Source organism: Bidens hawaiensis, unplaced genomic scaffold (assembly GCF_021521415.1).
Source record: "Bidens hawaiensis isolate Kalapana, Puna unplaced genomic scaffold, B.hawaiensis_p1.1 tig00004444_1, whole genome shotgun sequence".
Taxonomy (NCBI): Eukaryota; Viridiplantae; Streptophyta; class Magnoliopsida; order Asterales; family Asteraceae; genus Bidens; species Bidens hawaiensis.
This window is the reverse complement of record NW_027491267.1, coordinates 1,210,001-1,227,500: the sequence shown is the minus strand read 5'-3', so window position 1 is coordinate 1,227,500 and position 17,500 is coordinate 1,210,001. Positions and strand designations below refer to the sequence as shown.

General features: G+C 36.4%; 1 non-coding gene and 1 pseudogene across 2 annotated transcripts in view; one reads left to right on the top strand and one right to left on the bottom strand.

The window, feature by feature from the left end:
* LOC143626604 (small ribosomal subunit protein uS4c pseudogene) overlaps nucleotides 1-17,500 on the bottom strand; it is a 139,792-nt pseudogene that overhangs the window by 95,664 nt on the left and 26,628 nt on the right. The window lies entirely within an intron of this gene.
* On the top strand, nucleotides 16,386-16,464 carry TRNAW-CCA (transfer RNA tryptophan (anticodon CCA)). Its single transcript has one exon. It is a non-coding gene; the product is annotated as a tRNA-Trp (tRNA).

Genomic DNA, 17,500 nt, shown 5'->3' with positions numbered 1-17,500 from the left:
TATCACACACAACCGCCGTGGCATATCCCCCGCCCACGGGCCCGTGGCATATCCCACGCCCACGGAACTGCCCCAAACCGCTATGTCTAACATTACATAGCAAAATAAATAACAACAAAATAGACATGTGCAACTGGCTGGGAAACATCAGCAAATCCATGCCGGACCAGTTGGGTTTGTCAAACCAATAGTACTATCCACACTCTACCGGCTTTCAGTTAATCACTCGTGTTCCGGGGCCTTAGAATGTTAGCAACTCAGACAATTACCATCTTAGTACATTTCCGCACGATTCCCGTACAATAAAATATATATAAATCCACGCAAATCGATGCGTTCAGAATGTACTTAAACATTTCAGTAAAAACATGCTTCCGCCCCGAGAAAATATTCGAAAACAGTTCAGAAAAAGGGGCTCGTGAAACTCACCTTAGGACATGCAAGCAGGTAACAACAATCATTATCAGTTAACACGTCCAATCTGTAATATGATCCCTACGATCGTCACTATACACTCATTATTAATATAACTTTAACCAAGTTAACCGGTACATCTGGGGACACTGTTAACCCAGCACTGTACCCGTTCTGGGGGCAAGGTTAACCCAAAAACACTTCTCCGGACTCAGATTGTGATGTCGTTTAGAGTTCAACAGTCAAATTTTCTAATAGCTTGTTTTCCCCGTTTTGCGTGCCTAGCACGGTTACCCGTTTTTATGTTTCAAAAATGAGTTTGGTCACACACGACCCGAGAGTAGTGGTTGACTGATAATTTAATTAAATATGTGAAATTAGAGCTCGGTTTAGACGTCCCGATTGGCCGCGGGACTCGTTTCCGTCTTGGGCGTACCAGAAACTGTTAAAATAGGTTAAAATTACTCAAATCATCCGAATTATGTTCGGATGATTTATTTTTACTTGTTTAACTCAATTATATGAAAATAGTTCATTTTTAGGGTTTTTATACACCAGTCAGCTTGCTTAAACGAACTTCACCGGTTTACGCGTTTTAACTTTAAAAGTTTGATAATTAGCACAAATAATTATCCTTTTAATCTCGGATCTTGAAATTTTGCACCAATCACTTTTTAACAGTGGGGAATTTTATAAAAATATTTCCATAATTAATTCTTATATTTAAAATTTATTTATCTATTTTTAAACACCATTTAAACACTAAATATGTCGTAAATACCAAACGATCTTAGAAAAATCCCAAATTTCTCCTGGATGTCCCCTGCCATCCACATAGTCCCCTGTAATTTTTCCAGAACCAAAATCTTCTTTTACATGCCCTTTTCACTAAAACCGAGCTAGAAAACCCTAGAACTCGTTTAACCGAAAAGTCTACTTAGACTTCTCCAACTGACCTCAAATTTTGTTTGTGACTTATACATGATATAAAAAGTTTATCTGCAATTTTCCAGAATTTTTCATGGTATTTAACTATTTTTCACCATTTTTAGCCAAAACCGAGCATTAAATTCACCAAATATGAATCCTTTATCCAAAAATTACCAAAAATTCACAGAACTATTATTTTCATTTGTAGAACATCCCTGTAAAATTTCATGACCTAACTCTAAACCATCAACAATCTGTCACAAAACACATACACCGAACATAAACCGAATATACCTTTCGTTTTCCGCCACTACAAGCTACAAACTCGTCTTTCCGCCTTATCTACCACTAAACACAGCGCCTACAAACAACATACCACAATACCAAGCAAGTTACACTCACGATCAAGCCATTTCTTTCATGGTTTCGGTTATGATTCCAAAAACAAAGATTTAACCGTAAAAATTCGTTTTTGATTCGTTTAACTCCTTTCTTGGACCAAGATCCCTTGTATAACCCGTATACATCACTTGATCATGCAAGAATCGGTTTTCATCTTCGAAACCTCATTTTCTTGCAAATAAACTCAAGAAACAAAGATAAACACGTACATAACACGATCTTTACCTCGGTTTTTCTTGTTAAAAAGTCTCGGTTTTTGATCAAGGAGTTGAGAGGATTCAAGATGGTTGAAGTGTTGTGAAAGAAAAAAAATAAAAGGATAAGGGGTTAAACCCCCCATCCGATCGGAACATATGGTTGGGTGGGGTGGGACCCACAACTCTAATTCTATCCACACATTTGGATTCTCGTAATCCAGATAATGTTTTGGATAATCTGGTTCAGTTCGTTTTTCGGTTAAATGTTTAATTCGGCTTAAAACGAGGCTAAAACGGTCGTTTTTCGGCTTAAAAATGAAATTTATATAAAACCGATTTAAAAACTTTAAAAACTTAAACCGTGACATTTATTAACTTAAAACATCATATCATTAATTATCGCGCATCTTTTTCGGCTTGATCGATCATCTCTTGCTCGGTTTGGTATTAAAGGTTCCGTTTAATGTACCGACGTACCATTAAATCGAAATTCTTTTTCTGTGCTTTAATTCACTTATCCCGAAGCTTTAATACTTCGTAAACATCACTAAATATCATATATCTCGTTTATAATTGAACCCTCGATTCGTTCGGGTTTCAATGACTATCGATCGATTAATCGCATATTCAATAGGATGAATTATATATTCACGTACGATCAATACAGTGAACCATGTATTCTCGTATGATTACCATGGTAACTCATGTACCCGACATTAAATATGACGTAACTATTGTCTACCGGTTAGGGTATACCGGGTTTCGTCGGAATCGTTACATTCTCCCCCCGTTAAGAAATTTCGTCCTCGATATTTTACACGCTCACTATCCCTTTCCGTGAGAAAGGTGGGGGTTTTTCCTTCAGAATTCACCCTCGCGTTACCTGGTATAATCTGGTCCTCGCTGTGAATTCCACTTAATCTTAATCAATAAAGCTTGGTGTGTCCAAACTGTTTAGCTTTCCCGTCTACTATCTCTACGGAATTATTTATGATATCAAGTATATCTTCTATGAGTACCTCCATTACTAGTACTCTCGTTGCCTCATTACTTAGGTACTTTTCAATCCATATACATGGCAAAACATCATGTATAGTACTTAGCCCCTGCCGTACTTTAATCGTTAAACCAAATGACCAATCATGGAGATAGTCTCATGAGGTCCAATATATTAAGGAGCTATTTTCGGTTTTACCAAACCTCATATCACCTCTCTAAAGTGATGCCTTAAAAATGCCTTGTCACCTCTTTCCAGTGACAATGGTTTCCTATGAACGTTGGCATAAATCATTTGCCAATCTCACGCTACTTTCAACTTATCTTAAAATATTATAAATCCGATTGGTTGATTCTCGAATCAATCCAAATATTATGGCTTGAGTGACGCCCATTTTCGATTTAACAAATTGGTGATAATCACTTTACCCATAGAAAGCTTCAAGCTCTCGATGCTTCCTTCCCCGTCTTCCAATATTGGAAGTAGGATGACTATTTCGATCTGAGATCATTGAAAATGGTACTCCACGACGAGATACCATTTCACCATCAGGAATTTGGGCGAGAATTCATTGTGGTAATCGACATAGATTGGGATGGAATGCGAGGATTGGTTAATCGATCCGCGATTACCCAAATTGCACCGTGTCTTTGATATATCTTGGAAATTTGCGTCCCGAATCCATTGTAATTTATTCCCACTATCATTGGCGAATTTTCTGTCGTTGTGGCGTTACCTAGGGTTTTCGGTATGCAGCCTTATCTCTTGCATAATTTAGGTATTCACCAACATACGTAACCATATCTTTCTCCAAACTCGGCCATTAATAAAATCCTTTCAGATATTCGTATTATCAATAGTCTAATCCGATCCCCGATGTATGGAATATTTCGATCAATGCGCTTCATCCATGATTAATTCACGAAGGTCCTGGAGGGTCGGATCCAAACCCAATTTTTTTTGAAGTAGAGAATTTCGTCCACGCGTTGTTCGAAATTCTTCTCATTGCCGTAAAGTTCCTCCTTTTCCAATTGTTCCTCTTTCAACGCCTCATGTTGAGCGACTCGAATCAGGTCCGAAAGGTTCGACTGGACTATCATCCCCAGCACTCGCACTCGCAATGGCTTAACCCGATCTTTCCTACTCAAGGCATCGGCTACGACGTTAGCCTTGCCGGGGTGATAACGGATGTCACAGTCATAATCGCTTAACAACTCGACCCATCTTCGTTGCCTCATATTCAGTTCTTTCTGATCGAATATGTGCTGCAAACTTTTATGATCGGTGAGGATGGTGCACTTCGTACGGTAGAGATAATGTCTCCAGATTTTAAGTGCGAAGATAACCGCTCCCAGTTCTAAGTCGTGAGTAGTGTAATTTTTCTCGTGTACTTTTAACTGTCGGGAAGCATAGGCTATAACCTTATTATACTGTGTCAACACGCATCCTAAACCTTTACGCGATGCGTCACAATACGCGACAAAACCATCGTCTCCATCGGGGAGACTTAAAATCGGCGCTTGGCACAATTTTAATGGTTTCTATCTTATTTGGGTCTATGTGAAATCCTTGTTGCTTTACAACATGACCAAGGGATTATGCCTTCTTTATTCAAAATCACATTTCGAAAACTTCGCGTACAACTCCTCTCGCTTTAACACTTCCATAATTTTCCTTAACCGTCGTTCGTGCTCTTCTTTACGTTGCGAATATATCAAAATATCATCAATAAATGTTATGACAAATTTGTCAAATTAAAGTTTACAGACCCGATTCATGAGTTCCATGAATGCTGCCGGCGCATTTGTTAGCCCGAAAGGCATAACTAAGAACTCGTAATGGCCGTAGCGAGTCCGAAACGCTGTTGTTTCAACGTCCTCCTCTTGGATTTTTCATTTGGTGATAACTATATTTAAGACCAATTTTCTAAATATAAATCGCCCTTTTGCAGTTGGTTAAACAGATCATTTACTTCGAAGAAGTGAATACCTATTCTTGATCGTCACTTTATTCAATTCTCCCAAATCAATACATATCCTAACACTTCCGTCCTTCATTTCCCAATTAAAACTGGTGCACCCCATGGTGACTAACTAGGTCGTATAAAACCTTTATCCAATAATTCTTGCATTTCAGTTGGCGCAAGTCGGTAAGATGCTTTAGCAACAGGGCCAGCTTGAGGTATTAAATCGATTCTGAATTCGACCTGTCGGGTTGGCGGTAACCCAGGAAGTTCTTCTGGGAAAACTTCTGGATATTTACGTATCACCGAAACATCTTCTATATGTTTTCTTTTAAATACTTTGGCAATCGCGTTTGTTAAATACACCACGTCTTCTTGTCGTAAATATTATAACATCTCAAGATGAGATTAGAGTGGTAACATAATACCGTACACTTTTCTCTGTATCTAATCGCTTCATCGTCCGAAGGAGAGCTTCTAATCATCTTCTTTTCATATTTGATTTCAGCTTCATGTTGAGTTAGCCAATCCATGTTAACTATTACGTCAAAACTTCTTAACTTTACTGGTCGTAGGTCAATAAGGAAAGGATTAATCGTTCAGAATAATAGGGCAATTCCGAACAATTTAGTTAACCATTAGGGATTCACCGTTAGCGATTCTACAGTATAGGGTTCTATAGTTTCACTAATCGGTATCTTTCCAAATGATAGGAGGTTAATAGGAACTAACTTCTATCGAAAACCGTAAAAATATCACTGAAGCCTATTGATTTAAAACTACCACATACTTAGTACCACCTTTGGATCATGACGTGCTTTATTCGGATTACTCACAAAAGCACGGCTCCTTGCTTGATCAGAGGTTGATGCTTGTCATGAGGTTCGTCTTCTAACGACACCTTGGTTCAACTTTGGGCAATTTCTCTTGAAACGTTCTGTATTGCCACATTCATAGCAGGAACAACTGTTTGGCGTAATTTGATTTCTTTGGATGGATTGTTATTGGAGCTGTTGGGTTTAGAGTGGTTGTACACGAATGGGTTGGGGTTGCCGGTTCACATGGCTTCAATTAATTCTACAATTGGGGCATTACGTCCATCTTTACCACACCTGTGGCCTACTATCACTCGACATTCTTCTTCCTACTGATAACCATATTTTCCACGTTTAGGGAAGGACCCTTCATGCGGTTCATGTTTTCACACCAGAACTCGTCTTAGTATAATTCTGGGTTGTAGGATATACCTACTTATTCAAAAGCCTATCTTGCACTATTCCTTTATCATTTCTCTTCTTTAACACTCGACGTCTCACCTAACGTCCTTCCAGTCCACTTCCCATAGCGTCAAATATATCAATGCTGGCTTGTGACACAACCCTTCCAAAGGTTGTATATTTTACAGGATTGACTATACTCCTTATCGATGGAGTTAGTCCCCAATATAGCGCTCACTTCGCTTAGTTTCAGGAGTAATTAGCCATGTTACCAGACATGACAATTCCTTTAAACGATTAGCGCGTTCTAAGTGATCAGCACACAACATTTCTATCTTCCATAGCTCAGTTTCCTGTCTCTGAACTTAATTATTCGAATAAAAGTGCTATAGCACAAGAATTTTAAATCCTGACCATATCATCTGAGCAAAAATTTTCTAACTATAATTTTGTACCATCGTGTTCCATCACGATACAACATAATCTACCAACATATCTGTAGCATATTTCACTACACAATGTTCTAGACTCTTACCAACATCCTTAACCATTTCGATCTTTTCTATCCACTCGCTAATCTATTCCTCCCTTTACCATCAGTACACTATTAATAATTTCCTTACCACAAACAACAAACATATCCTTCATACCGGATCTAATTCAATACGACTACTATTCATGTTTAGTTTATAACTAATACTTGTAGTCACAATAGTATCCGGTGGGACAATATCACTCTTAGTAATAACACTAAGAATTGAAATATTCATAATCATGTGATTGCTCGTTCTATAATTCTGCGATCACATTTGCATCAACACTAGCAGTGACCTGTGATACTACATTCGGTATCATCATCTGCTATTTTTGAGCAATCAACTGAATCATATCAATCTCCATCATTTGAGTAACTCGTTACCAGCTCAACCATAACAGCAGGTACACATACACACCAAATATTATCATACATATTACACATACCAGTATCTAGTATATATGTCCCACAAATATAATAACATATGGACTTAACCTGACGTTGGTTAACGTTTAAATATATTTCATAACCCTTGTCACCAACTGACATATAGATCTTTCTCAACAAAGATTAATGTTTAATATACTTGATTTCAATGTCCTTCTGCATGTCAACATAACCGATACATGCTCACCATGAGCACCAAACGATTACGTACCACAGAGTTATAATATCCGTGTCTATTCGTATATCCGGCATACACGGTATACCACCTACGAACGAATAACCAACTATGCTATAATGATTCCAACACCTTTTTGTGTACGGGTAATCATTCTATTCGAGTATACATGGGTATAGGCATCTAACGGATGTAAGGATAACATAGGGAGTTGCAAGATTCAAGGTAATCGCACAACATGGGTTGCCTTCAAATATTATTAATTACTATTATGGGAAACTCTATCGCTTGCTCAGTCAATGTCCTCCGGCGTTCTAGGTTCGCTAAAATCGGTAATTCCCGATCTGGAGGTGGTATGACTCATATGTTTGAGAGTGAGAAATACATATATATGTTTCTATATATTATTTTTATCTGCTCATTTATTATCAATTTTTTTTTAACGGAATAAGAATGGGTTCACGTACAGGTCCGTCCGTACGTGAGGGTCGGCGGTTCTGGTGATCATAGGGGGTTATTAGAATATACGATACCGGTGTTGATAGGGTAAGGGATTTGTCAATTTTGGTTGGGAGTGACGGTTACTAGATATTTCTGGTTAATATCAAACGGGAGATCTAACTTGGTACTATCATAACTATGGCCCGATAAGTCAGACTCGTTATCAACCGATGCTCTAGGAATTTCAGTATCCTCGGTACTTTTATTATTTCATCCCCCGGTTCCTTATCCGGGTCCTATTTCTCAATACATGTACCCACAAGATACGTACATATATATATACACACATTAGCACGTATAAATAATATTATATACTTTACACATATGTTGCCATTTTTACCTATTAACGTACCCCGTGACTTCCCCTGAATTCCCTCTTGCGGACAAGTCTGTTATTATGTTCCGGACCATAATAACTCACTTGTCCATCCAAGTTCATCCAGACCTCGTCACTATAAATTATTAGTTGATATTCAGATCCTATAATACTTGAGCTACTGGTTATATTTTAGGTATCTTTTAAAGACATCCTAATTCTTTTATAACCAATGGCTCTGATACCAACTTCTGTAACACCCCGCAACCGCAGCGGAAACGTAAACGGGATGCAACAGACACCTCTGATATCAACCACATTGCTTATAAAGAAAACTGAATGCATTAATATACTTCAAATTACATTATCTTGTATTCCATTACCGTCTAGGTGATACACACATCATACAATACGAAACATAATTCTATTTATTATAATGTATCCTAACATCCCGCACGCAAATCATACACACATCAAGCACTTAGCACATAAGAAATCACTTCATCTTAGTTGTACCTGAAAAGCATGTGAGAAAACGGGTCAACTACGAATAGTTGGTGAGTTTCACAATTTGAGTAAACCATGATAAATCCATATCAAAATATAATATTATCTGGGGACACTGTTAACCCAGTACTGTACTCATTCCGGGGGCAATGTTAACCCAAAATTACGATGTAATTATGCTGAGCCCACAAGTGAAACCTCTGACTATCACACACAACCGCCGTGGCATATCCCCCGCCCACGGGCCCGTGGCATATCCCCCGCCCACGGAACTGCCCCAAACCGCTATGTCTAACATTACATAGCAAAATAAATAACAACAAAATAGACATGTGCAACTGGCTAGGAAACATCAGCAAATCCATGCCGGACCAGTTGGGTTTATCAAACCAATAGTACTATCCACACTCTACCGGCTTTCAGTTAATCACTCGTGTTCCGGGGCCTTAGAATGTTAGCAACTCAGACAATTACCATCTTAGTACATTTCCGCACGATTCCCGTACAATAAAATATATATAAATCCACGCAAATCGATGCGTTCAGAATGTACTAAACATTTCAGTAAAAACATGCTTCCGCCCCGAGAAAATATTCGAAAACAGTGCAGAAAAAGGGGCTCGTGAAACTCACCTTAGCACATGCAAGCAGGTAACAACAATCATTATCAGTTAACACGTCCAATCTGTAATATGATCCCTACGATCGTTACTATACACTCATTATTAATATAACTTTAACCAAGTTAACCGGTACATCTGGGGACACTGTTAACCCAGCACTATACCCGTTCTGGGGGCAAGGTTAACCCAGAAACACTTCTCCGGACTCAGATTGTGATGTCGTTTAGAGTTCAACAGTCAAATTTTCTAATAGCTTGTTTTCCCCGTTTTGCGTGCCTAGCACGGTTACCCGTTTTTATGTTTCAAAAATGAGTTTGGTCACACACGACCCGAGAGTAGTGGTTGACTGATAATTTAATTAAATATGTGAAATTAGAGCTCGGTTTAGACGTCCCGATTGGCCGCGGGACTCGTTTCCGTCTTTGGCGTACCAAAAACTGTTAAAATAGGTTAAAATTACTCAAATCATCCGAATTATGTTCGGATGATTTATTTTTACTTGTTTAACTCAATTATATGAAAATAGTTCATTTTTAGGGTTTTTATACACCAGTCAGCTCGCTTAAGCGAACTTCACCGGTTTACGCGTTTTAACTTTAAAAGTTTGATAATTAGCACAAAATAATTATCCTTTTAATCTCGGATCTTGAAATTTTGCACCAATCACTTTTTCACAGTGGGGAATTTTATAAAAATATTTCCAGAATTAATTCTTATATTTAAAATTTATTTATCTATTTTTAAACACCATTTAAACACTAAATATGTCGTAAATACCAAACGATCTTAGAAAAATCCCAAATTTCTCCTGGATGTCCCCTGCCATCCACATAGTCCCCTGTACTTTTTCCAGAACCAAAATCTTCTTTTACATGCCCTTTTCACTAAAACCGAGCTAGAAAACCCTAGAACTCGTTTAACCGAAAAGTCTACTTAGACTTCTCCAACGGACCTCAAATTTTGTTTGTGACTTATACATGATATAAAAAGCTTATCTGCAATTTTCCAGAATTTTTCATGATATTTAACTATTTTTCACCATTTTTAGACAAAACCCAGCATTAAATTCACCAAATATTCATCCTTTATCCAAAAATTACCAAAAATTCACAGAACTATTATTTTCATGTGTAGAACATCCCTGTTAAATTTCATGACCTAACTCTAAACCATCAACAATCTGTCCCAAAACACATACACCGAACATAAACCGAATATACCTTTCGTTTTCCGCCACTACAAGCTACAAACTCGTCTTTCCGCCTTATCTACCACTAAACACAGAGCCTACAAACAACATACCACAATACCAAGCAAGTTACACTAACAATCAAGCCATTTCTTTCATGGTTTCGGTTATGATTCCAAAAACAAAGTTTTAACCGTAAAAATTCGTTTTTGATTCGTTTAACTCCTTTCTTGGACCAAGATCCCTTGTATAACCCGTATACATCACTTGATCATGCAAGAATCGGTTTTCATCTTAGAAACCTCATTTTCTTGCAAATAAACTCAAGAAACAAAGATAAACACGTACATAACACGATCTTTACCTCGGTTTTTCTTGTTAAAAAGTCTCGGTTTTTTATCAAGGAGTTGAGAGGATTCAAGATGGCTGAAGTGTTGTGAAAGAAAAAAAATAAAAGGATAAGGGGTTAAACCCCCCATCCGATCGGAACATATGGTTGGGTGGGGTGGGACCCACAACTCTAATTCTATCCACACATTTGGATTCTCGTAATCCGGATAATGTTTTGGATAATCTGGTTCAGTTCGTTTTTCGGTTAAAAGTTTAATTCGGCTTAAAACGAGGCTAAAACGGTCGTTTTTCGGCTTAAAAATGAAATTTATATAAAACCGATTTAAAAACTTTAAAAACTTAAACCGTGACATTTATTAACTTAAAACATCATATCATTAATTATCGCGCATCTTTTTCGGCTTGATCGATCATCTCTTGCTCGGTTTGGTATTAAAGGTTTCGTTTAATGTACCGACGTACCATTAAATCGAAATTCTTTTTCTGTGCTTTAATTCACTTATCCCGAAGCTTTAATACTTCGTAAACATCACTATATATCATATATCTCGTCTATAATTGAACCCTCGATTCGTTCGGGTTTCAATGAATATCGATCGATTAATCGCATATTCAATACGATGAATTATATATTCACGTACGATCAATACAGTGAACCATGTATTCTCGTATGATTACCATGGTAACTCATGTACCCGACATTAAATATGACGTAACTATTGTCTACCGGTTAGGGTATACCGGGTTTCGTCGGAATCGTTACAGATTAAAGAGGCCCATTTAAGAACAAGAAAATGACATCGTGATTTGGATTGGATCTCGATGAAACAATCCATCAATGAGAAGTTAATTGGATAAGTTTAATGAATTCTTTTTTTTTTACATTCGTTATAAGGAAAGGAAGACAAACTCATATTTAGTGAAAAAAATCCTTTTATTATAAATTAGAAGGAACTTGCTATGAAAAAAGAAAAAGTATTGGAATATACACATTGATTTTTTTGAACCGTATGCGTTAAAAGGCGCCTGTACGGTTCTTAAGGGATACAATTTGACCCTAATCAACCGACTTTATCGAGAAAGATTACTTTTTTTAGGTCAAGAGGTTGATAGCGAGATCTCAAATCAACTTATTGGTCTTATGATATATCTATCGAGGATGATACCCAAGAGCTGTATTTATTTATAAACTCTCCTGGCGGATGGGTAATACCGGGAGTGGCTCTTTATGATACTATGCAGTTTGTGCAACCAGATGTACATACAATATGCATGGGATCCGCCGCTTCAATGGGATCTTTTATCCTGGTCGGAGGAGAAATTACCAAACGTCTAGCATTCCCTCACGCATGGCGCCAATGAGGCTTTTATTTATTTGAGAGAAAAAAGAAGACTATGCCTTCGCCATATGAAATATGAATATGAATATTAAGTAATAATAGCATCGCACTTTGAATTCGATATAAAAAAAAATTTTTGTTTTCACAACATTAGCTTATGTATCGTGAGAGTAGTATGATAAAAACGTATTTCCTATTTTCTTATTTTGGAAGTCCAGTTCAGCGTCACAAACTTTTTTCACACCAGAGGTCTCTTAACAATATTTCTATTTATGTTATGGAGCGAAAAAAAATTCTTTTTTCCTTAGTTTATTTATTATTTGATCAAATAAAAAGCAACTTTGGGATTGCTGAATGACAGACAAATCACAGACAAAAAAATATAATAAATATGTATAGCAACGGAGCCATCATAGTATTTTTGAATTCCTCCGAAAGGAAGGGTGGTAAGTTGATCATTTACCGATCGGGGTCTGATCGATCCTATTTTTTATTTCTTTGATGGAAGGTAAGGGTCAATTTTATTGTAGAGCCGTATGCAATTCATAATGCCCGTACGGTTGTTCGATTCTATCTTTTTTTCTTGTTATTCTTTTATCTTTCTTTTATCTTCCCCTCATCATGAAAAAGAGAGAAACCTTTTATTATCTTATATCATCAGGGTAATGATCCACCAACCTGCTGGTTCTTTTTTTGAAGTAGCAACGGGAGAATTCATCCTGGAAGTGGGAGAACTGCTGAAACTACGTGAAACCCTGACAAGGGTTTATGTACAAAGAACGGGCAAACCCTTATGGGTTGTATCCGAAGACATGGAAAGAGATGTTTTTATGTCAGCAACAGAGGCCCAAGCTTATGGAATTGTTGATCTTGTGGCGGTTGAATGACAATAACCTGGATTTCGCGTCAATTCTGAAATGAACCCTGCCGAGTTGAATATTATTGTTCTATGGAATCTTTTTTATTATTCTATTCAATAAAAGTAATTGATAATCATCCGGTTAGGATCGATCTAAACCAGCCCATTATGTATATGATTCAACATGCCAACGATTAAACAACTTATTAGAAATACAAGACAGCCAATTAGAAATGTCACAAAATCCCCCGCGCTTCGGGGATGCCCTCAGCGCCGAGGAACATGTACTAGGGTGTATGTGCGACTCGTTCAGATCATGAACTAGAACAAAGGAAAGAGAACAATGTTCGAATATCAATGATCAAATAGGATATAACGGAAAAACAAACTAGATTTCCTATCTAAAAATGGATGATATCCCTTTTATTTTGTATGAAATTTATGGTTTCTGTTGGTGTAAATCCACTCACCTCAATTCAAAATGAGAAGCAATTCTCCATTGGTAGCAAATGGTTATCCATTAAGCAGAGGAAATCTTAGTTAACATAGACCCCTCTTGCAAGAACGGACTAACAGGGTCAGTTACCCAGCCAACCTTCATAATTAAATACCATTACTGTATAGGTAGAGCTTGTTGTGAAAGACCTATTACTGGATAATTCATGGGTAGAGCCGAAGAATGTGAACTATACAAGTTAGCAATAACATTGATTAAATGAAGTAAAGGCTCCGGTGTATAGAGAAGACCTCACCGTTGAAGAAGTAACCATAGAAACGATGGAATCCACTATTTCTTTATCATTACTTTGATTTTTTAATACCTAGTATAGTCAAATTTCGTATTTCGAGGTGAAATGTCTAGAAAAAATCAAAAATTGTGGTTGGGAAGGTTATAGTAGCCAAAGCCATTGGAATTTTTAGTTTATACATTGGAAAAATCAGTTTTGTTATTAATACACTAGGAAAGGGGCAAAAGAAAAACTGAAAGAAAGGAAATCTAGGAAATCTATTAGTTATTCGTTAAAGTTTCATTTATTCAATGACCAGAATTAGACGGGGATATATCGCTCGGAGACGTAGAACAAAAATTGGTTTATTTGCATCAAGCTTTCGGGGGGCTCATTCAAGACTTACTCGAACTATTACTCAACAAAAAATAAGAGCTTTGGTTTCGGCTCATCGGGATAGGGATAGGAAAAAAATCCATTTTCGTCGTTTGTGGATCACTCGAATAAATGCAGCAATTCGCGAAAGGGGGGTATGCTATAGTTATAGTAGATTAATAAATTATCTGTACAAGAGACAGTTGCTTCTTAATCGTAAAATACTTGCACAAATAGCTATATCAAATAGGAATTGTCTTTATATGATTTCCAATGAGATTATAAAAGAAGTAAGTTGGAAGGAATCCACCGGTTAAACGGAGTTGCCCGGAGAATGAACTCCGGGAAGGTCGAATAAAAAAGAAAATAAAAATGAATAGAATATGAGAAAATATGAGAAAAGAAAGTAGTCAAAATAAAAATGAATCAACGCGTTCAAAAAAAAAATTTCTTCTTCCCATATTCTTCTTTTTTTTCTTATGACACGAGAATTCAATCCGGATTCTTGGATTTTGACCACAAAATAGAAATCCACGTTTGAGTTCGGATGGGGGTTTGAATTCAAGTTAATAAAGAGTAAACCTACCTTTTTCTGCCTCTAAGACTAGTAGTTCTAGTGGTCGACTCAGTTCTTTAAAATTGTTTCTCATTATTAAGAAAAGGTAACAAAGATAAAATACGAGCTTGTTTTATAGCAATAGTAATTAATCGTTGTTGTTTCAAGGTCAATCTATTTACTCGTCTAGATAATATTTTTCCCTGTTCACTAATAAATCGACTAATTAAACTCATGTTTTTATAATCAATTCGATCCCCCGATTGGATCGGGGGCAAACGCTTACGAAAAGATCGCTTGGATTTAAGAAAAGTTCGCTTGGATTTTTCCATGGTTTGGTTAGTTTATTTCTTATCCCTAAAATCCTATTTCAGCCGGATCTATAATTAGAATAAATAAATAGGATTTGGTTTGTTTATAATTATTTTTAACTATGTTAAATATGTTATATATATAATGTCATTTTTCCCTTTCCTTGCCTTGTAAGATTAAGATAAGGGCGCAAGTACTCGCTTCAATCTATTTCTTTATCTCCACGTGAATCGTATGTTTGTAACAATATGGACAGAATTTTCGTAACTCCAATCGATTAGGCGTATTGTGCCGGTTCTTTTGAGTAATATATCTGGAAATGCCCGTTGATTCCTTATTAACACCGTTTCGAACACAAGCGGTACATTCCAAAAGAACCGGTATTCGCACATCTTTACCCTTGGCCATGAACCTCCTTTGGATTTTTCATTTACTCAACTCTTCCTCTTTCAATCCGAAACGAAAAAGAAGAAAGGAAGGAAAAAACAAAATAGAATTTGTAACTTGCTATCCTCTTATGCAAGATTTCACTACACTCAATATCGGAAATAAGATAGAAAGATTTCTAAACTTTCAAATCACGGTACAGCATTTTATATTTTATATAAGTATCTTGTATAATACTCTTTCCCTAGAACCACTGTTTGTATTCGACTTCCATAGAATGAAATATTCATTTCATTCCAACCAGAACCCGAGTCTCACAGCTGTTGAATGCACTTTTATTCTTTCTCTTTCCTCCCTTCTTCTAAAAAAGGGAAAAAAGAGAAAAGATGGGGCTGATATTTAATTGTATCTCTAATATTCTTTATTCCGTCCCGCGCCAATAACTAGAATGGGAACGTCAACGCATCCGGGAAAAAACAATTAATCTCTATCAATAAACCTGCCAAAGAACCGAACCATAGAGTACTTAGTACCGGTGCCACGGAAAGATATGTTTTTAGATCTCGCATTGAAAAACCTCCTTCATTTTTTCATTTTATTGTAATCAATAAGATAATACATATTTAAATGTACAATTATCTAGTAAAAAAGATTTACTTTTTGTTAAATACAGAAAAAACGTCCTTTTCTTCTCCAGTATTCCCCAAAAAGACTCAGTTATTTTTCCTTGGGGTTCCGTTCCATATTTCATATAGATAGAAGTCTTTTGCTATTATTATATGTTAAATGAGACCAAAAAGACGAAATGAAAAGAAAAATTCTAGGTTTTAATAGAGGAGATAACGATGTGGAAAACAAGACAGGAATTCTCTACAATGACACTGTAGACCAACGGAAGGGATGTAGCGCAGCTTGGTAGCGCGTTTGTTTTGGGTACAAAATGTCACGGGTTCTTATGACACTATATAATATGCATACAATAACACTATATAGTATGCATACAAGATGTATTGGGGCCAATTCTTTTCTTTTTTCTTTACAGTATTCTCTTTTATGATAAGAAAGAGCTCTTAGTTCAGTTCGGTAGAACGCGGGTCTCCAAAACCCGATGTCGTAGGTTCAAATCCTACAGAGCGTGATTCGGATCTTCTTCGATCGAATTCGGCTGAAACACTAACTGGAACTGGAACAGCAATCTTAATTTGACCTCCTGGATATTAAACAAAGGAGGAGGTCAAAAAAAGGGGGGATGTTAATTAATCAAAGGTCCAACTGATCGCCACGCCTGTATTGTAAATATGCAGTTACAAATAATCCAGCCAAAGTAATAGGAATTAGACCTAACACGATTCCAAAAAGAAAAACTTCAATCATTTCAATTTGTTTGAAAGGAGAAAAAAGAGGTAATATCTATACCGAAATATTAATCCAAATTACCACGAATCTCAATGACCAAGAATTGGTAATTGACACGATAAGTAACTAGAAATACACAGAAGTTCGCGGAAAGATTTCCTTTTATGAATTGTGCAATTCATTTCAAATAAGTCGTATCTTGCTCAGACCAATAAATAGAGCTGAGGTTATAGTTAAAGCCGTTAGTAGAAAACCGAAATAACTAGTTATTATAGGCATCAAGGAGCTAAATGAAATATGTTATTTTTATACATATGTTTATAAAAAAGCACTTACGTGAGTTTCATTTTTTACAAAATAGGAGAGAAACAAAAATACCAATTGCAAGCTTTTGATTCAAATATCATTATAGACAGCACTAACAAGGATAAAGTCACAGCTTTAGAAAAAGAAATTGATTAATCGTCTGTAACATCTACGCATACCGCGTTTGCAATCAACGAATGCATTCTTGGATCATTTTTCAATTCAACTAATAAGAATTAGGTCGTGTAATTTCGTTTTAAAACAAAACTCTTTTCGAATCATTATGGAATCAAATTAGAAAATTATTACTATTTTTTTTATCGAATCTATTTTCAATTTTAGAGCGAACAGTAATCTTATAAAACTTTTACTTTCATTTTAACTAATTAGATTTCGTAATAGGTTATAATATTTTGCATATAATATCTTGAATGAATGAGAACAAAAAGTGATCACACGATCACTCGAAAAAAAAAATAGGTGTTTTGGTTCAACTATATTATAAGACTAGTCATTT